Source organism: Xyrauchen texanus, unplaced genomic scaffold, assembly GCF_025860055.1.
Source record: "Xyrauchen texanus isolate HMW12.3.18 unplaced genomic scaffold, RBS_HiC_50CHRs HiC_scaffold_89, whole genome shotgun sequence".
Lineage (NCBI taxonomy): Eukaryota > Metazoa > Chordata > Actinopteri > Cypriniformes > Catostomidae > Xyrauchen > Xyrauchen texanus.
Window position 1 is genome coordinate 25,001 of NW_026266896.1, and position 20,000 is coordinate 45,000.

General features: G+C 38.2%; 3 pseudogenes; all 3 read right to left on the reverse strand.

Moving 5' to 3' along the window:
- The window catches only part of LOC127642834 (autophagy-related protein 16-like), a 23,208-nt pseudogene extending 18,589 nt beyond the window's left edge, over nucleotides 1–4,619 (reverse strand).
- Nucleotides 4,620–5,731: 1,112 nt separating this feature from the next.
- On the reverse strand, nucleotides 5,732–14,433 carry LOC127642836 (claudin-15-like; annotated as a pseudogene).
- A 485-nt stretch (nucleotides 14,434–14,918) lies between these two features.
- LOC127642835 (presenilins-associated rhomboid-like protein, mitochondrial) overlaps nucleotides 14,919–20,000 on the reverse strand; it is a 5,682-nt pseudogene continuing 600 nt past the window's right edge.

A 20,000-nucleotide genomic window follows, 5' to 3' on the forward strand; every position in this document is an offset into this window, starting at 1 on the left:
AATAATGTGGGACTGGACTTTATTTAAAGTCTTGGTGGCCATTAGTAGAAGCAGACAATATATCGGTTTTACCGATTAATCGGTGCCGATAGTTGCTTTTGGAACTATCGGTTATCAGCAAAATCTCTGCAGATAGTTTTTTGTAATTCCTCATCTATAAACCTTATATATATATATATATATATATTATATATATATTATATAAACTCTTCATCTGCTGAATATATTGGCCAGTGGTTCCCAAACTTATTCCTGGAGGCCCCCAAAACTACACGTTTTGGATATCTATTTGGATATTTTGGAGTGGCGGCTGTGGCTCAGGTGGTAGAGTGGGTTGTCCACCTCAGGGTTGGTGGTTTGAATCCCGGCCCACATGACACCACATGCCGAAGTGTCCTTGGGCAAGACACTGAACCCAATGGTAGGCTCCCAATGGTAGGCTAGTAGCTCCCAATGGTAGGCTAGTTGCTACAATGGTAGGCTAGTTGCTCCCAATGGTAGGCTCCCAATGGTAGGCTAGTTGCTCCCAATGGTAGGCTCCCAATGGTAGGCTAGTTGCTCCCAATGGTAGGCTCCCGATGGTAGGCTAGTTGCTCCAATTGGTAGGCTAGTTGCTACCAATGGTAGGTTCCCAATGGTAGGCTCCGATGCTAGGCTTGTTGTTCCCAATGGTAGGCTAGTTGCTCCGATGGTAGGCTAGATGCTCCCAATGGTAGGCTCCTGATGGTAGGCTAGTTGCTCCCAATGGTAGGCTAGTTGCTCCAATGGTAGGCTAGTTGCTACCAATGGTAGGCTCCCAATGGTAGGCTAGTTGCTCCCAATGGTAGGCTCCCGATGCTAGGCTTGTTGTTCCCAATGGTAGGCTCCCGACGGTAGGCTAGTTGCTCCAATTGGTAGGCTAGTTGCTACCAATGGTAGGCTCCCAATGGTAGGCTAGTAATCCCGATGATAGGCTAGTTGCTCCAAATGGTAGGCTCCCGATGGTAGGCTAGTTGCTCCAATGGTAGGCTAGTTGTTACCAATGGTAGGCTCCCAATGGTAGGCTAGTTGCTCCAATTGGTAGGCTAGTTGCTACCAATGGTAGGTTCCCAATGGTAGGCTAGTTGCTCCCGATGGTAGGCTAGTTGCTCCCAATGGTAGGCTCTCGATTGGTAGGCTAGTTGCTACCAATGGTAGGCTCCCAATGGTAGGCTAGTTGCTCCCAATGGTAGGCTCCCGATGCTAGGCTAGTTGTTCCCAATGGTAGGCTAGTTGCTCCAATTGGTAGGCTAGTTGCTACCAATGGTAGGCTCCCATGGTAGGCTAGTTTCTACCAATGGTAGGCTCCCAATGGTAGGCTAGTTGCTAGCAATGGTAGGCTCCCAATGGTAGGCTAGTTGCTAGCAATGGTAGGCTAGTGCCTTGCATGGTATCTCTACCATCATCGGTGTGTGAATGGGTGAATGAGTCGCTGCTAAGGTTAAAAAAGGGCTATTTAAGTGTAAACCATTAAAGCTATTTAAACACCATTTAACTAATGTTAGTGGAGACTCCACGACCCAAATTGGGTGTGTCAGATAAGGGAGGTATACAAAATGTGCAGTGCTGGGAACCCCCCCAACCCCTTATATAGGCTATAAAAAGTTGAATTTGGTAAATACTTGCATATAGCTAAAAGTCCTACTAGGTCCCTACCAGCAATACATGCATGCACAAACAGTTGGCCCAAAATACATTTGCTGCATTTGTGAGTGTGAAAGAAATCACAAACATATAACCAAATAGAATACTACTAGCCTGTTTTACTCAGAGACAAAAATATAATGAGTAATGGTGAAGAATGTCTTTGACAATTATATTAGTGTTGGTTTCATGCTGCGTTTTCGCTTATAACCATGAAAAATAAATAGAACATAAAATATCACATATCATTACTTAGAGTCTGTGATTATCTTTCAATCACGTCCACACACAAGATAATCAGATGTATAGATCATTAGATAATCCACATGAAGCACAATGTTACATATGGCCACCAGGAGATGGCGCCAAATACACGACACAGACTCAATGATGACTCAAATGACACAGAACGAAACTCACTTTGTGAAATCTCATGACTAAAATCATGTCTGCATGCTATGCAAACCTTTAGTCATTGTTGTGTTTGCATGTGTAATTAGTTCTTATGTGCAATTATTATATTTTAATGTTTGGAGATGCTTTTGTACACTTATTTTGATACTTTATTTTTGTAATGTTATAACTTTTGATTGCTTTGTCGTATCAACACAACATTTTTCTCAGATACATTTGACATAATTGGGAACAAAAAATAAAGCAGTTTTTCGGAGACACCTAATTTACACCCTATATATATATATATATATATATATATATATATATATATATATATATATATATATATATAAATAATGTAAAATAAGAAAAATTTGTTTTTGGTGATTTTTCAGCAGTTTCTAAGGCTGAGAGTCTCAGAATTTATAGTATATATTGTTAAATTTGAAATTTTATTAAAAATGATACCAAACACTTGACCCTATTTTCTTTTTTTTGTCGAAGTTGAAAGCCTTACATTTTGGGTATGCCACTGAACCAGGAAATACACTTAAATAAAATTATTTATAATATATTAATATTATAATTATAGTTAAATGAATCCCTGCAAATTCCATGATGGCGGAGATGGTGTTTCAAGCGTGAAATGTTTCATCCCTGAGCCAAGTTTCAGGATCCGATATGAATGTGTGCCACTGCACTTGCGACACGCGTGTGTTGCCTTCGCATTAGAGTGGCGGTTGAATGTTAAATGAGGAAGTCATAATTTAGAGATTTTATCACGTCCAGTTTATATGATGCCGTGTAAATGTAGTCAATTCGGTCTTAATTGAAGTGATTTGGATTCTGAACAAAATAACCAGACTTTATTTTCATGCCATATTGTGAATGAGATGTCAACGGTGTGACAACCGTGGTATACAGTGAAGCCAATGCATCCATAAAGAGGAGAATAAAGAGCAAAACATGTTTATCACTGATTGTTTACATGCACAGATGATCAATCAACTGGATAGTCATTTCATCGGAATGAAACTCATTCAGAGATTTTATCCAGTTTATGGTGTTTACATAAAGTTTATAATTCAGATTGAGCAATCAGTCTGATAATTGGGTCTATATTATATCTTAGGTAGTGAGTAGGCTAGATAGTGATGCAAACGTTTCTTACATTGGTGTATAATCTCTTCAAAGGCTTGACGCTGAACTCGGTCTCTCTGTTTCAGCTGCTCAATAACATGTTGTTTCCACAAACACTCGACTCCACGGCCCGCCAGCTCCTCCTGCACACACACACAGTTAACGGTTTATCAGAGACACTTGAGTTTCAACTGACACCGTTAATAATCCAGTGAACTAATTTCCTAAAGCAAAAACAATTAACTTGGAGCGGTCCTTAAAATCGAGGGCAAAGAAAAGAGGAACTACTCTCAAGGAGGAACTGTGTCCAAATCAAACACAAGAAAGCTGAAACATGTCTGCTCATTTGAAACTGTAATTACTCCAATAATCACACCGATTACAGATCACTACGATAACTTAATGTACAATGACATACCATGCATAGAAATGTATAGAAACCATGCAACATATTTCAGCTCTAAAACAACACATAGGGAGAAATTTATAAAATACACAGAGTTTATAAGTATCAAATGATCAGATTTCTAACACATGATGAGTAATAATAATAATCAATCATATGGCACAGCAGGAGAGAAAAATAAATCAATAATAATCAATTTCACAGGGTTTATGAAGAAGATTATGAGATCTGCTGAGTTTAATGATGCTGAATCACATGTGCTGAAGATATTTATACAGATGACACACAAGACATGTTCTGAAACAGCTTGAAATGTAAAATATAAACAATAACTGAAGAATACACAGACTGACGTGCTGAAACCTTCGATTTAGCCTGATCTACTGTTACAACCCCTTATAAATACACTATATAAAACCAAGAAGGTCTAATCTAATGATACATATCCGCATTATTAGTTAATGTGATTGTTTGTTGTGATAGTAATGTGGTTTATCTCTGCGCTTGACTTTCACTTTCGATAAACAACATGTTTACATTACCTCACAGCGTTTATAAACGCGATTCCACTGACTTCAGAGTGACTCTTCTTAATGGTAAATTTATTGAGGTTTTTATTTATTGAGGTATGAGGTTTCATCGGGCCGGTTTCGTGCTAACCCATTCCTGAATGAAGGAGCACGGACGCCATTTTGGCTCAGAACACAGCAGTTACCTGCTGCGCCGTCGCCCGAATTATACGTCACGAAAAATGTTTTCCCACATTCTGTCCTCTTACCGCGGTAAAATGGCAAACTATAAAAAATAAACAAGCAAAAAAAAGTTTATATTTGTAAGTTTATCTGTTAAAGCATTAGGATCAATTGCAAAATAAAGAAAACATTTTCTGCTGTCCTCTTTAAAGCTAAAGTATGTCATTTCGGGAGCCACCAAACGGAACTGCAAAAATAAACTGTTTTCAAAACGTCTGCCATTGGTCAAACAAAGTGATAGTCCCGCCCCCAACTCACGCCATTGGTTGATTAACGTTGTTTGGCGGGTCTAAACGGGTCGCTCAAAACAATCAGAGCAAAGAGAATACTTACAGCATTATAAAAACATTAATATATGAACGGTTTACTAATCTCTGCATATTAAACATATATATATATATATATATATATATATATATATATATACACTTTATTTTTGAAGCATTCATTTTCTAAACCAAATAAATAAAAAGCAAAACCTGATTTTGAAAGTATTTATTTATTATTCTGTGGTATTTTACTATGACGATGTTTTTACTCAACATCACAAATCTATGAGGAATCTCATACAAAACTATTTCCTTACCCAAACAAGTGAACATCAAAAAAATAGAGATAAAAACAATCATTTGAAAATAATAAGAAACCTAATTTGCCACAAACTACATTTTTTCTACATAAAAACGACAAATACGTTTTACATATCTGTTTAAAATGTCACTCGCATGAGATTAAGACTCCAGTCAAATCATTGACCTTGATATTTGCCACAATAAAACAGTTCACTCCCAACATAACCTCGTTAAAAAGTTGTAAAAATAAAAACGGTCACTTCTGAGGTGACCAATAAAACCTCATAAACAATCTGCACAGTTGCACAACTTCAACACAGAATAGTTTTATTCAACAGCAACGTCAAAATACACATTCTAGTAACTTTGTTTCACTAAATGGATGAGCTTTTGAGAACAATTCAAGCTTCAAAAACAAAAACAGGGGCAATGTAACATTTATATAATGGACTGAAGATGTTCTGTACAAAACTGAGTATTTGCATGCCATTAAAGTCAACATGAAACAGCTTTCAGTAAACCATTTTTTGTTCATAATGTGACATATTACTGAGGAAAACATGATTTTCAGTGAGTTTTTTGGCATTTGTTACAAGTTTATTTAAATGAAAAGTTGTTGCAAGATTGATAGTGATCTGTAATTGCCGTTAATAAATGATACCCAGAATTTAACCATGGTTTTATTATGATAATATTTGAAGTAATCGTGACTTATTATTGTAGTATTATTGGATAATTGTCATACAATCCATAAATAAAAATATGGTTACTACTATAAATATCCATTTTTACTATAGTAATATTGTTGTAACCATGGTTCATTTTGTGGTTGCTATGGTAACACTATTGTTACTGTAGTAAAAACATGGTTAATTTTCATAAGGGTAAACAAAACAGAAGTATTTAGGCCAATAAATGTACAAAAAATTAAAATAATGTTTTTTTAATTACCCATTTATCTCAAGAAATTGCAAGAAAAAAAGAATATATATATATATATATATTTAAAAGAGGTATTGTACTGGTATTGGTGTACATACAAACACAGAACAATAAAGACGCATTCAGACGTAAGCTTTGGAACTGCTGTTCACTGATGGGGCATCTGTTCTGTAGATCTTCTGAGGTTGTGTAGCGCTGTAGTTGTAACCCCTGAGAGAAGGAAAACAAAGGCTTGAATTGTGTTTGCACAGGAACACTTTCAGAGGTGTGATCTGTGTTTGTTAACACTCTTATGGTTTTCGGTCAAAAGAGAGTTTCATTTCTCTGAGCAATACAAGACTTGGTGACTTTTTCTCCATTTGCCATCTGAACATATCCGAACAAATTGGGCTTGATTCGATCAGTCTAAGTGGTCATAAAAAATTGTCAAAAGGCAAAGACCAAAAAACAGAGCTTTCTTTATTTTTATCTGTCAAATACAAACAATAAATCAGCTACAATGCAGAAAAAACCCAGACAGAAATTACAGGGTGAGACTCTAAAACATCCTCAGTGCCAAAAATATACACACACACACACACACACACACACACACACACACACACACACACTTACACTCACACCCCCCACTCATACACAGACACACACGCGTGCACACACACACTTATACACAGACACACACACTTATACACAAACACACACACACACCCCCACTTACACTCACACCCCCCACTCATACACAGACACACACACTTACACTCACACCCCCCACACACACACACACACACACACACACACACACACACACTTACACTCACACCCCCACTCATACACAGACACACACGCGCACACACACACACACACACTTATACACAGACACACACACTTATACACAAACACACACACACACCCCCACTTACACTCACACCCCCACTCATACACAGACACACACACTTACACTCACACCCCCCACTCATACACAGACACACACACACACACACACACACACACACTTATACACAAACACACACACTTATACACAAACACACACACACACACCCCCACTTACACTCACACCCCCCACTCATACACAGACACACACACTTACACTCACACCCCCACTCATACACAGACACACACAAACACGCACACACAGACACACAAACACGCACACACACACACTTACACTCACACCCCCACTCATACACAGACACACACGCCACACACACACTTACACACACACCCCCACTCATACACAGACACACGCACGCACACACACACACACACACTTACACTCACACCCCCCACTCATACACAGACACACACGCACGCACACGCACACACACACTTACACTCACACCCCCCACTCATACACAGACACACACACACACACACACTTACACTCACACCCCCCACTCATACACAGACACACACACGCACACACACACACACTTACACTCACACCCCCCACTCATACACAGACACACACACACACGCACACACAGACACACCCACTCATACACACACACACACACACACAGACACACACACTCATACACAAACACACAGACACACACTCACTCACGCACACACACTCATTCACAAACAAACAAACACACACACCCACTCATACACACACACACACACACCCACTCATACACAAACACACACAAAACACACACACACACACACACACACACTCATACACAAACACACACAAAACACACACAAAACACACACACTCACACACACTCACACACACTCACACACACACACACTCACACACACTCTGAATATTCTAAACTTTGACAAATAATAGTTTGTTAACATCTAAATATATATCCAAATGCATATCTTGTGATAAAATAAACAATTAGGTCACAAGCCATCAGAATTCTCTATAGACTCACCGTGATTGTGCAGGTGATTTAATTGCCTTACAGGAAGTGCAGAGAAATGCACCACCCAACAGGACGAGACCACCTGCCGACCAGCCCAGATACAGACCGGTGCCCAGTTCATACCTACACAAACACACGTATGTGACATTTATTTTAGCCTTAAAAACATGGTATTACCAAAGTATCGTGTGTTTGATCTGTGACTTACCTTATGCCTCCATTCAGAGGATTATTAAATTCCTGAATGATTTGAACGGCGTACCAAGACACGGCTATAAGATCACACAAACCTGGAGGAGAAACAGTGAGAGTTTTATCTTGTTACCCCATAGATTTCTATTGTAAATGTCTGAACAGACTGAGAGTTGAAGTTGTTATCTGTGGTAATCGTCAGAATAACTTGTTCACTTGTTGTTGTTGTTGTTTTTTACTCCAACACGTTTATAGCTGACCTGAGAGAATGAACATAACTCCGGCCGTAAGAGCCATTTTTCCTTTGGTCTGTTCGGTCATGCTGCCCACTTTAGCACACTTCAGTCCCAATATGGAGAGAACAACCGACAGCAAACCCAGAATGAGAGCAATAATCATCAGCGCTCGACAGGTCTGGATGTGTACTACAAAACACACACACACACACACACACACACACACACACACACACACAACAGGAAACACACATAAACAAAAGTATATATACAGTATATATTCAAAAACAATCAAATAATACAACACAAGTTTCATGAACATCAGCGGATTATTTGCCACACAAACATTTACCCTTATAAAAAAGTACTATACTATTATCATGTCTTTCACACGTACTCATAGAATTACTGTTTCTTTTACATGTACCATAGAATTGCTATGTTTCGTTTACATGTACCATAGAATTAAATGTTTCTTTTACACAAACCATATAATTATTGTTTCTTTTAGCTTTACCATAGAATTACTGTTTCTTATACACGTACCATAGAATTACTGTTTCTTATACACGTACCATAGAATTACTGTTTCTTATACACGTACTCATAGAATTACTGTTTCTTATACACGTACCATAGAATTACTGTTTCTTATACACGTACCATAGAATTACTGTTTCTTATACACGCTACCATAGAATTACTGTTTCTTTTACACGTACCATAGAATTACTGTTTCTTATACACGTACCATAGAATTACTGTTTCTTATACACGTACCATAGAATTACTGTTTCTTTTAGACGTACTCATAGAATTACTATGTTTCTTTGACACGTACCATAGAATTACTGTTTCTTATACAAGTACCATAGAATTACTATGTTTCTTTCACACGTACCATAGAATTACTGTTTCTTGACTCATAGAATTACTGTTTCTTATACAAGTACCATAGAATTACTATGTTTCTTTCAGCTACCATAGAATTACTATTTCTTTTACACGTACCATAGAATTACTGTTTCTTATACACGTACCATAGAATTACTGTTTCTTATACACTACCATAGAATTACTGTTTCTTTTAGACGTACCATAGAATTACTATGTTTCTTTGACACTACTATAGAATTACTATGTTTCTTTTACACGTACCATAGAATTACTGTTTCTTATACAAGTACCATAGAATTACTATGTTTCTTTTAGACGTACCATAGAATTACTGTTTCTTTCAGACGTACCATAGAATTACTATGTTTCTTTCACACGTACCATAGAATTACTGTTTCTTTTAGACGTACCATAGAATTACTAAGTTTCTTTTACACGTACCATAGAATTACTGTTTCTTATACACGTACCATAGAATTACTGTTTCTTTTAGACGTACCATAGAATTACTATGTTTCTTTTACACATACCATATAATTATGTAGCACAGAAATACTATGTTTATTTTACACGTACCATAGAATTACTATATTTCTTTTACACATACCATAGAATTAATGTTTCTTTTACAGGTATCATAGAATTACTGTTTCTTTTAACCATAGAATTAGTTTCTTTACATTTACCATAGAATTACTATTTCTTTTACATTTACCATAGAATTACTATGTTTCTTTCACACGTACTCATAGAATTACTATGTTTCTTTTACATTTACCATAGAATTACTGTTTCTTTTACACGTACCATAGAATTACTGTTTCTTTTACACGTACCATAGAATTACTATGTTTCTTTTACACGTACCATAGAATTACTATGTTTCTTTCTACACGTACCATAGAATTAGTGTTTCTTTTACATTTACCATAGAATTACTATGTTTATTTTACACGTACCATAGAATTACTGTTTCTTTTACACGTACCATAGAATTACTGTTTCTTTTGCACGTACCATAGAATTACTATGTTTCTTTTACACGTACCATAGAATTACTGTTTCTTTTACACGTACCATAGAATTACTATGTTTCTTTTACACGTACCATAGAATTACTGTTTCTTTTGCACGTACCATAGAATTACTATGTTTCTTTTACACGTACTCATAGAATTACTGTTTCTTTTACACATACCATAGAATTACTGTTTCTTTTACATGTACCATAGAATTACTGTTTCTTTTACACATACCATAGAATTACTGTTTCTTTTACATGTACCATAGAATTACTGTTTCTTTTACACGCACTCATAGAATTACTATGTTTCTTTTACACATACCATAGAATTACTGTTTCTTTTGCACGTACCATAGAATTACTATGTTTCTTTTACACGTACCATAGAATTACTGTTTCTTTTACACGTACCATAGAATTACTATGTTTCTTTTACACGTACCATAGAATTACTATGTTTCTTTTACACATACCATAGAATTACTGTGTTTCTTTTACATGTACCATAGAATTACTGTTTCTTTTACACATACCATAGAATTACTATGTTTCTTTTACATGTACCATAGAATTACTGTTTCTTTACACGTACCACAGAATTACTGTTACTTTTACACGTACCATAGAATTACTGTTACTTTTACATGTACCATAGAATTACTATGTTTCTTTTACACATACCATAGAAATACTGTTTCTTTTACATGTACCATAGAATTACTATGTTTCTTTTACACATACCATAGAATTACTATTTCTTTTACATGTACCATAGAATTACTGTTTCTTTCACACGTACCACAGAATTACTGTTACTTTTACACGTACCATAGAATTACTGTTACTTTTACATGTACCATAGAATTACTATGTTTCTTTTACACATACCATAGAAATACTGTTTCTTTTACATGTACCATAGAATTACTATGTTTCTTTTACACATACCATAGAATTACTGTTACTTTTACATGTACCATAGAATTACTGTTTTCTTTTACACATACCATAGAATTACTGTTTCTTTTACACGTACCATAGAATTACTATGTTTCTTTTACACATACCATAGAATTAAATTTCTTTTACACGTACCATAGAATTACTGTTTCTTTTACACGTACCATAGAATTACAATTTCTTTTACACGTACCATAGAATTACTATGTTTATTTTACACGTACCATAGAATTACTATGTTTCTTTCACACGTACCATAGAATTAAATGTTATTTTACACGTACCATAGAATTACTGTTTCTTTTACACGTACCATAGAATTAAATTTCTTTTACATGTACCATAGAATTACTGTGTTTCTTTCACATGTACCATAGAATTACTGTGTTTCTTTCACATGTACCATAGAATTACTGTGTTTCTTTCACACGTACCATAGAATTACTGTGTTTCTTTCACACGTACCATAGAATTACTGTGTTTCTTTCACACGTACTATAGAATTACTGTTTCTTTCACACGTACCATAGAATTACTGTTTCTTTTACATGTACCATAGAATTACTGTGTTTCTTTCACACGTACCATAGAATTACTGTTTCTTTCACACGTACCATAGAATTACTGTTTCTTTTACATGTACCATAGAATTACTGTTTCTTTCACATGTACCATAGAATTAATTTCTTTTACACGTACCATAGAATTACTGTTTCTTTCACATGTACCATAGAATTACTGTTTCTTTCACACGTACCATAGAATTACTGTTTCTTTCACACGTACCATTAGCTCAACATATAAAACAACAGAAGTCAATAGAAAGTCCCACCATGATAAACATCAAGTGTGTGTATTAGTGTGTGTGTGTGTGTATATGTGTGTGTATGTGTGTGTATTAGTGTGTATGAGTGTGTGTGTGTGTGTATGAGTGTGTGTATGTGTATGTGTGTGTCTGTGTATGAGTGTGTGTGTATGTTACCAGGCAGAGCAAGTAGAGACTCAAACTCCCTGCAGTTGGAGATGCCGGAACTCTGTTCTGCACAGGCCTGCCATAAGTTCTGATAATACCATATAGATGTAATTACATTGCCCGAAAACGACTGACACACGCCAGTAATCATTCGCCAACGTAACGCCGGTGAGCAACCAGCCCCCAATACACATCAAGAACCCCACCAGTTCAACTGCAATCGACATGATTAACAAAACACACTCGTTTATACACTCAAATCCTCTCGCACAAACTCTGTCTCAACACACAGAATCCCTCCGACAGTTTCCACTCCGATCTGAGCTGACCCAGTATGCAACTGTGTTTAAGTGTGTCATTGTTAGTTTTATGGTCAGAACTTTAGTCAGAGTCATAAAAGCATAAACCAAGGCCCCTCCTATAGTGCTTTTCACTAGAACACACAGTGATAACAAAGGAAGCAAAACTAGGAAGCATCATGTGAATAATTACAGATAAGTTTGTCTTCGATGCTTAAAAATCGAAGGCCCCTCGTCTTTCTTGAGGTAACAGTGGGAATGTGGTGTGTGTGCCTTTAAGAGCAAGAGTGGGTGGGGCTTAACGTGGTACACAGAAACCATCTGAATTCAGAACAATTATTTAAATAATAATAATTTCAATCCTGGTCTATTTACAGCAAAGCAAAAGTGCCGATTACAGTGAGGCACTTACAATGGAAGTGAATGGGGCCAATCCATAAACGTTAATATACTATTTCAACAGTATAGCCACAAGACGTGAACATTATAGGGTTTTAATGTGATCAAATCTGAAGTTTAGAAGCATTTCGGCGGTTATCAGATTACAGGGTTTACCGGCGTTACATCATCATGACAACAAAGTTGTAATATTGGGATTAGCTTTAACTGGATGTGGTCAGTAAGTGATTTAATCACGCTAAAATCACGTTAAAACACATCAAACTATAAAATACCTGGGATATTGTAGCTGAGATGACTACATTTTAGGATACTTTTACAGAATATTTATGGCAATTTTTGAAGCTCGACAGCTCCTGGTCATTGTATGCTTTCACTGTATGGAAAAGAGCAGCATGAATGTTCCTCTAAACATCTCCTTTTGGGTTCAACGGAAGAAAGAATATCACACGAGCGACATGACGGTGAGTTAATGATGATTTTTCCTCCTTTAACCCAAATGGCCAGAGGCTAGATTTGTCACATTCTGTAGGGAAGTGATGTGTGTGTGTGTTTGTGTGTCATCTCTTTAGAGTTTTATGAGTTTTTATGGGCACAATAACCACATTCTGGTTGAAGTATTGAGCCACAGAGTTCCAGTAAAACCACAGTAATACTGTATCATTGAAACTCACATACTGTCTGCTATAAGCACATTGGCTTTGTCCTTATCAAGTGTGCCATCTGGGATAGGGATGGTGTGTGTGTGTGTGTGTTTTACCTGGAAGGCCAAGCACAGTCTTGAATCTCTGGCACTGAATGGCCCCAAGCACATTAGTGGCTTCATAAGTCGTGGTGGTGGTCACTTTACTCTGAGCTCTCCACACAAGTTTGTGAAGGTGGACTCCAAACACCAGCTTATAATGTCCAGGAACAACCCCATCACCTGAAAGACCACTGTTGCCATGGCAACAGACACACTCTGACCCTGTGAGGAAGCAGCGGAATGTTTTATCTAACAATGATACACTGTTACAAATAAAAGGTTCCTTTCGGAACTCTCGTGTAAAGAACAAACGTTTCGTCTTAATAGAGATTTAAAAGGAACGTTCCAGGTTTAATACAAGTTAAGCTCAATCGACAGCGTTTGTGCCGTACTGTCGATTGCCACTGAGAAATTTCGTCTCGTTCCTCCTTTTCATTAACAATTACAATGGAAGTTAACGGGGACAATTTTTGGAGGGTTTAAAAGGCAGAAATGTGACGCTTATCATTTTATAAAAGCACTTCCATTCATTCTTCTGTATTAACTGAGCTGTAAAGTTGTTTAAATCGTAACAGTTGTTTCAGGGTTTGTTGACGTGACATCATCATGTCTGTGAACCCATTGACTTCCATTGTAAGTGTCTGACTGTGACCTCAATTTGAACCTTTATTTTAACAGGATTATTCTAGTGTAGGATTTAATATTCTATTACAAGCCTAGTTATGCATATTATCACATTAAATATTACCTGATGTAGATTAAATTTAATGGCTAAAATATAATTTATGTTAATTAATGAATTAATATTAAGTATCTGACATAAAACAGTACCTGTGTGTAATACACAGCCAGTGTTGGGTGTAATTGGATAACAAAGTAATTAATTACAGTAATCTAATTACTTTCAGGCACAAAAGTAGTGTAACATTTTACATTTTAAATGATTGTAATCAGATTACAGTAACTGACTTTCAATGAAATTACATTTAAGTACAATATTTGGGTTACAAATATTTAAAAACATTTATTATTTGTGTAAAACAATTAAAATATGAATTAATATGCATGTCTGTTTGTGTTTCTGTGACAATGAACAAGGAGAAAAAATACATTATTTTGAATTTGAGCGAAAGTAACTTAAAAGTAATTAGTACTATATAGTAGTATATGTAATGGATTACATTTCTTTAGTAACCTACCCAATACTGTGAAATACCAATTAAATGTTTGGACATACTTGACTGAATTAGTTTCTTACCACTTTAAAAAGGCTTAAAATGAAATACATTTCTATTTTAAAAAGGCTTATAATAATAATAATAATAATATTTGAGTGTTTTCCACATTACAATATCAGGAATTTAATGATCCTGTATATGTGCTTAATTGTCACTGAAAAATGTCACAATGCAACAAATCTCGACGGTCCCAAAAAATGGCTTATTTTATTGATGCAAAATATAATTTGATAAAACTTTCTCTTAATTTTGGAGTGAAATGTGACCTGGACATTTTCTCATGAGACTCAATCATGAGTTAAAAATTAATCAAAAATATCAAGACAACAAAACATTGATGATTCAGGGATCAGGGATGTGCAAGACCAGAATAACAGGAAGAGAGAGAGAAAACAGGAAGTGATATAGTGACTTCATGAAACATGAGGAAGTGATAATCAGGCTCATTGTTAATAAGCCGTTATGACACTATGAATGCATCTGAACTTTGACCTATTCCAGAAAACAACACCGAAACGGTTTCTACTGTGTGTTTGATGATGTGATGTGCAGCACAAAAAACCTGGTTAATCATTCACATTAAACGAGGATCAAAGTCTCATTTGAGGCGATCAGGAAACAAACACTTCTCTGCTCACGTACCGCACAATTACACACTCTGACGACGATTTCTGACGACGCTGAATACAGAATTTTAAATAATCATTTTATTTTCAAAATGAAATGGTTACAGACTATTTTAAACATTTAGACATCTGTACACGGTGTCGAGCGGGCCGTTTTTTTGTTGTCAGAGTCAACGTGTGTGCTGAAGCTCCGCCCCTCGTTTTGTGGGTGGGGCTTATGGATTCAAATCTAAACTCAGGTGGCAGAGCTTCACATTTCAAACAAACTCTCACACACACACACAGATTATGACAACAGCAGAACATGTGGTTCAAGTGCATGAATGTGTGTGTGTCCATTTCTTAAAGTTCTTATCCTCCTTCGGTCATGGGTTTAGATTCTACCCATGATGCAATGCTCTAAATGGAACCGTTGCCGCCAGTGCCCGGTCCTCTCGTTCTGAAGTCATGCCACAACTTCACCAGCGGCTCTCTGTTCTTCCAAATAAGCTCATGACCGTAAAGTATATACCAGCTAGAGAGAGAGACGGAGAGAGAAACACACACCTCATTTACACAGAAAGAATGGACTACATGCACTCAGAAAGTATTCAGACCCCCTTTTTTTGCTTTAAATATTTTTTTTTTAACATCAATCTACAAATCATAACGACAAATTTGCAACGCCCAATTCCCAATGCGCTCTAAGTCCTCGTGGTGGCGTAGTGACTCGCCTCAATCCGGTGGCGGAGGACAAATCTCAGTTGCCTCCGCGTCTGAGACCGTCAATCACAAGCATCTTACCACGTGGCTTGTTGAGCACGTTCCATGGAGACGTAGCGCGTGGAGGCTTCACGCTATTCTCCGTGGCATCCACGCTCAACTCACCACGCGCCCCACCGAGAGTGAACCCCATTATTGCGACCACGAGGAGGTTACCCCATGTGACTCTACCCTCTCTAGCAACCAGGCCAATTTGGTTGCTAAGGAGACCTGGCTGGAGTCACTCAGCATGCCCCTGGGATTCAAGCTAGCAACTCCAGGGGTGACAGCCAGCGTACATTTGGAAATAATAAATAAATAAACAGCAGGGTAAAGACACTGACTAACACACCTGGAGTCGCGAGTTTGAATCCAGGGCGTGCTGAGTGACTCCAGTTAGGTTTCCTTAGCAACCAAATTGGCCCAGTTGCTAGGGAGGGTAGAGTCACCTGGGTTAACCTCCTCGTGGTCACTATAATGTGGTTCTCGCTCTCGGTAGGGCACGTGGTGAGTTGTACGTGGATGCCGCGGAGAATAGCGTGAAGCCTCCACATGCGCTACGTCTCCATGGTAACACGCTCAACAAGCCACGTGATAAGATAAGAAGGATTGACCTCTCAGACACGGAGGCAACTGAGATTCGGTCCTCCGTTCATGAGATTACCAAACATTAAAAACACTTCAGTCAGCACTGTGTGAGCAAGTGGCCCTCTAGCGGTCTGGAAGGCATTATCCATTGTCTATTATTCACCACTATAAAACATCATTTACAAGGGTGTTTCGTTCCTTTATTTTTCCATGATGTGATTAAAATTTCCCAATATATGTATACTATGAATTTGTCACGTTCTTTCATATACAGTACAAACATGTAAACAAATTCTGTTGTTTTGAACTGCAAAAACAGAAGTGCAAAAATGTTTTAAATAATATTTTTTCATATCAATCATCATGTTACCATTTCTGTTAAGAATCGGCATCAGCCAAAAAAAATTATATCGGTGCATCTCAACTATATAGTGTTCTAGAATGTGTGTGTGTGTGTGTGTGTGTGTTACTCACATGCCAAATAAAGCACCACCTAAATGAGCCGCGTGATCAAAAAACGCCATCCCAGAATCAAGCCTGTCGTATCCAAGGCAACTATAGCCTTAAGAGCCTGTTCAAGAGAAAACATCAGTAATATGAACATTCGTTATAGTTCAAATCACACGCATAACCGAGGCATCGAATTCATGTCAATATCACATGCACACAAACACACTCACGTTTGCAGCAGTGAAGGTGTACATCGGGAGGAAGACGATGGCCAGTTTGGCTTCAGGCATTTTGGTGCAAACAGCCGCGAGGACCGCCATAATGGCCCCTGACTGTAACACACACACAAGAGGATTATTCCCAACATTGAAATGACAACTGAGGACATGTTTCGTTTGACATGCTCAATCACTCACCGCCCCCAGTGATGGACCCAACCGACCGGTCGCTGTTTTAGACACGTAACTGATAAACGTCGAAATCACACCTGGAACAAAATGCAGAGGAAAAAACAATCAATACCATCGAATAATGTGAAAGAGTACACACAGAGTACAATCAGATGCATTTTGTCGATTTTGGACCAAAAAAAAGATCAAAGTCACTACACACACACACCTGCGGACAGGTACAGGGCCACAAACTGCTCTTTGCCCATCATGTTGACGATGCTTGACGAGAAACTCCACAGCACGTACATGTTTGCGTCCAAGTGAAAGAGAGAATAGTGACTGAACGTGGACAGCAGCATGGGCCAACACAATGCCTCTGAAACCAGATCACAATCCAGAATAACAGAAATGAAGCCCAAAACAAACATGTAAAGTAGTTTGAGTGACAGTGTAAAACATCTAGAGGAGTTATGAGTAAGCTGATGCATTAGTGCATGGTGATGTTACTCACTGGAGGAGGGGTTAGATGTGAAGTACTTCAGCATGGACCGCTGCAGAGGTGGAATTCTCCAGCAACAAAACACCAACACATTTGCAGCTATAATGCCTGAGAGAGAGAGAGATGCATGAGGGTTTTTTAATTCTTGATGTAAAAGTACACAGGCCATGGTTCTCAGCAGGAAACCGATGGAGTGCGTACTCCAGGTAGGGAAGGAGGTATTGCCCCAAGTGAAGGAGTTCAAGTACCTCTGGGTCTTGTTCACGAGTGAGGGGACAATGGAGCGGGGGGTTGGCCGGAGAATCGGGGCGGTATTGCACTCGCTCTATCGCACCATTGTCACGAAAAGAGAGCTGAGCCGAAAGGCAAAGCTCTCGATCTACCACTCAATTTTTGTTCCTACCCTCACCTATGGTCATGAAGGCTGGGTCATGACCGAAAGAACTAGGTCACGCAGTACAAGTGGCCGAAATGGGCTTCCTCAGAAGGGTGGCGGGCTTCTCCCTTAGAGATAGGGTGAGGAGCTCAGTCATCCGTGAGGAGCTCTGAGTAGAGCCGCTGCTCCTTTGCGTCGAAAGGAGCCAGTTGAGGTGGTTTGGGCATCTGGTAAGGAGGAGTTTCAGGCACGTACAGCTGGGAGGAGGTCTCGGGAAAGACTCAGGACTAGGTGGAGAGATTACATCTCCACACAGGTCTAGGAATGCCTCAGGGTCCCCCAGTCAGAGCTGGTTAATGTGGCTCGGGATAGGGAAGTTTGGGGCCCCCTGCTGGAGCTGCGGCCACCGCGACCCGACTTCGGATAAGCGGTTGAAGATGGATGGATGTAAATGTAAAGGTACACTCAATTATTTTCCTTATTAAAAAGTTTTTAAAAGTATTTTAAATTGAAGTACAGTCGATCATAGGGCGGGTCGCCTCATGGGCGCCAACACGTTGAGATCAAATGACCAGAGTGGCTTTTTCTATTGTTGTTTGTGCAGTTCAGACTCACCTGTGACCGTTTTCTGTCCTTCACTTAAACTGTTCCACCACTGATTCACCTGGACATCATATTAGAATTAGGACACATCAATTAAAGACATACTAAAAAAACTCAAAACTTCCATTAAATGTGCTCACACACCTGTTTGCGCAAATCTCCCTGTTTCTGGGGTCGTATCTTCTCCAGCCAATCTGCTTTGACCTCATCAAGTAACTCTGCACACCTAGATTTTAAACTTTCATACTGCCATATTGCCGCTCCACTGAACGAACAACCTGTAAACTGAGATGGAATTATTACAACGCATTTTTACACAGATATGGATAGAATGAAAAATATACCAACACACTAGGCATTATGTACTTATACATATACACACAGACAAAACAAAAGATTATAATTCACACACAAAAAATATACCTACCCCTATAGTGAAGACAAACGGTTTGACCAGTCTGCCAAACGCCCTAGTTGGCATCTGTGGAGTGGGCGGTTCTGGAAGAGGAGCCACGCCTTTATTATGTACCATTTCATTTTGCCCCACCTCTTCTGCCACGCCCTTCTTTGACACCTTGCGGAAGCCACACCTCTGCTGCGTTTGAAGTGTAAATCTACTCGGAGAGCAACAATAACAAAATATAGGATAAGTGAAAAAACTCGAACTGGGAAATGATGTGGGATGGGACTTGAAATTTGACTGGATTGTGATTTTTTTTCACACTCTGGGTTTTGGAACGCGGAAGTAAACGATCGCAGGGTAAACATAAACATTGGTGAATAGGAGATCACAGCAAATAATATTTTCACTTCCCATTTACTCCTAGGGCAAAATAAAAAGTCAACTATTACATTAGAATGGCTTTGCAGAAGAGGGAAAAAATAGAGAGCGGTGGATTAAGTGGGAGAAGATGCCAAATTTACTGTCACTCACACAGCAGCTGTTATAGAAAACCCCTCACAGCTGTGGAAATTCGTTTATTTTTTTAAA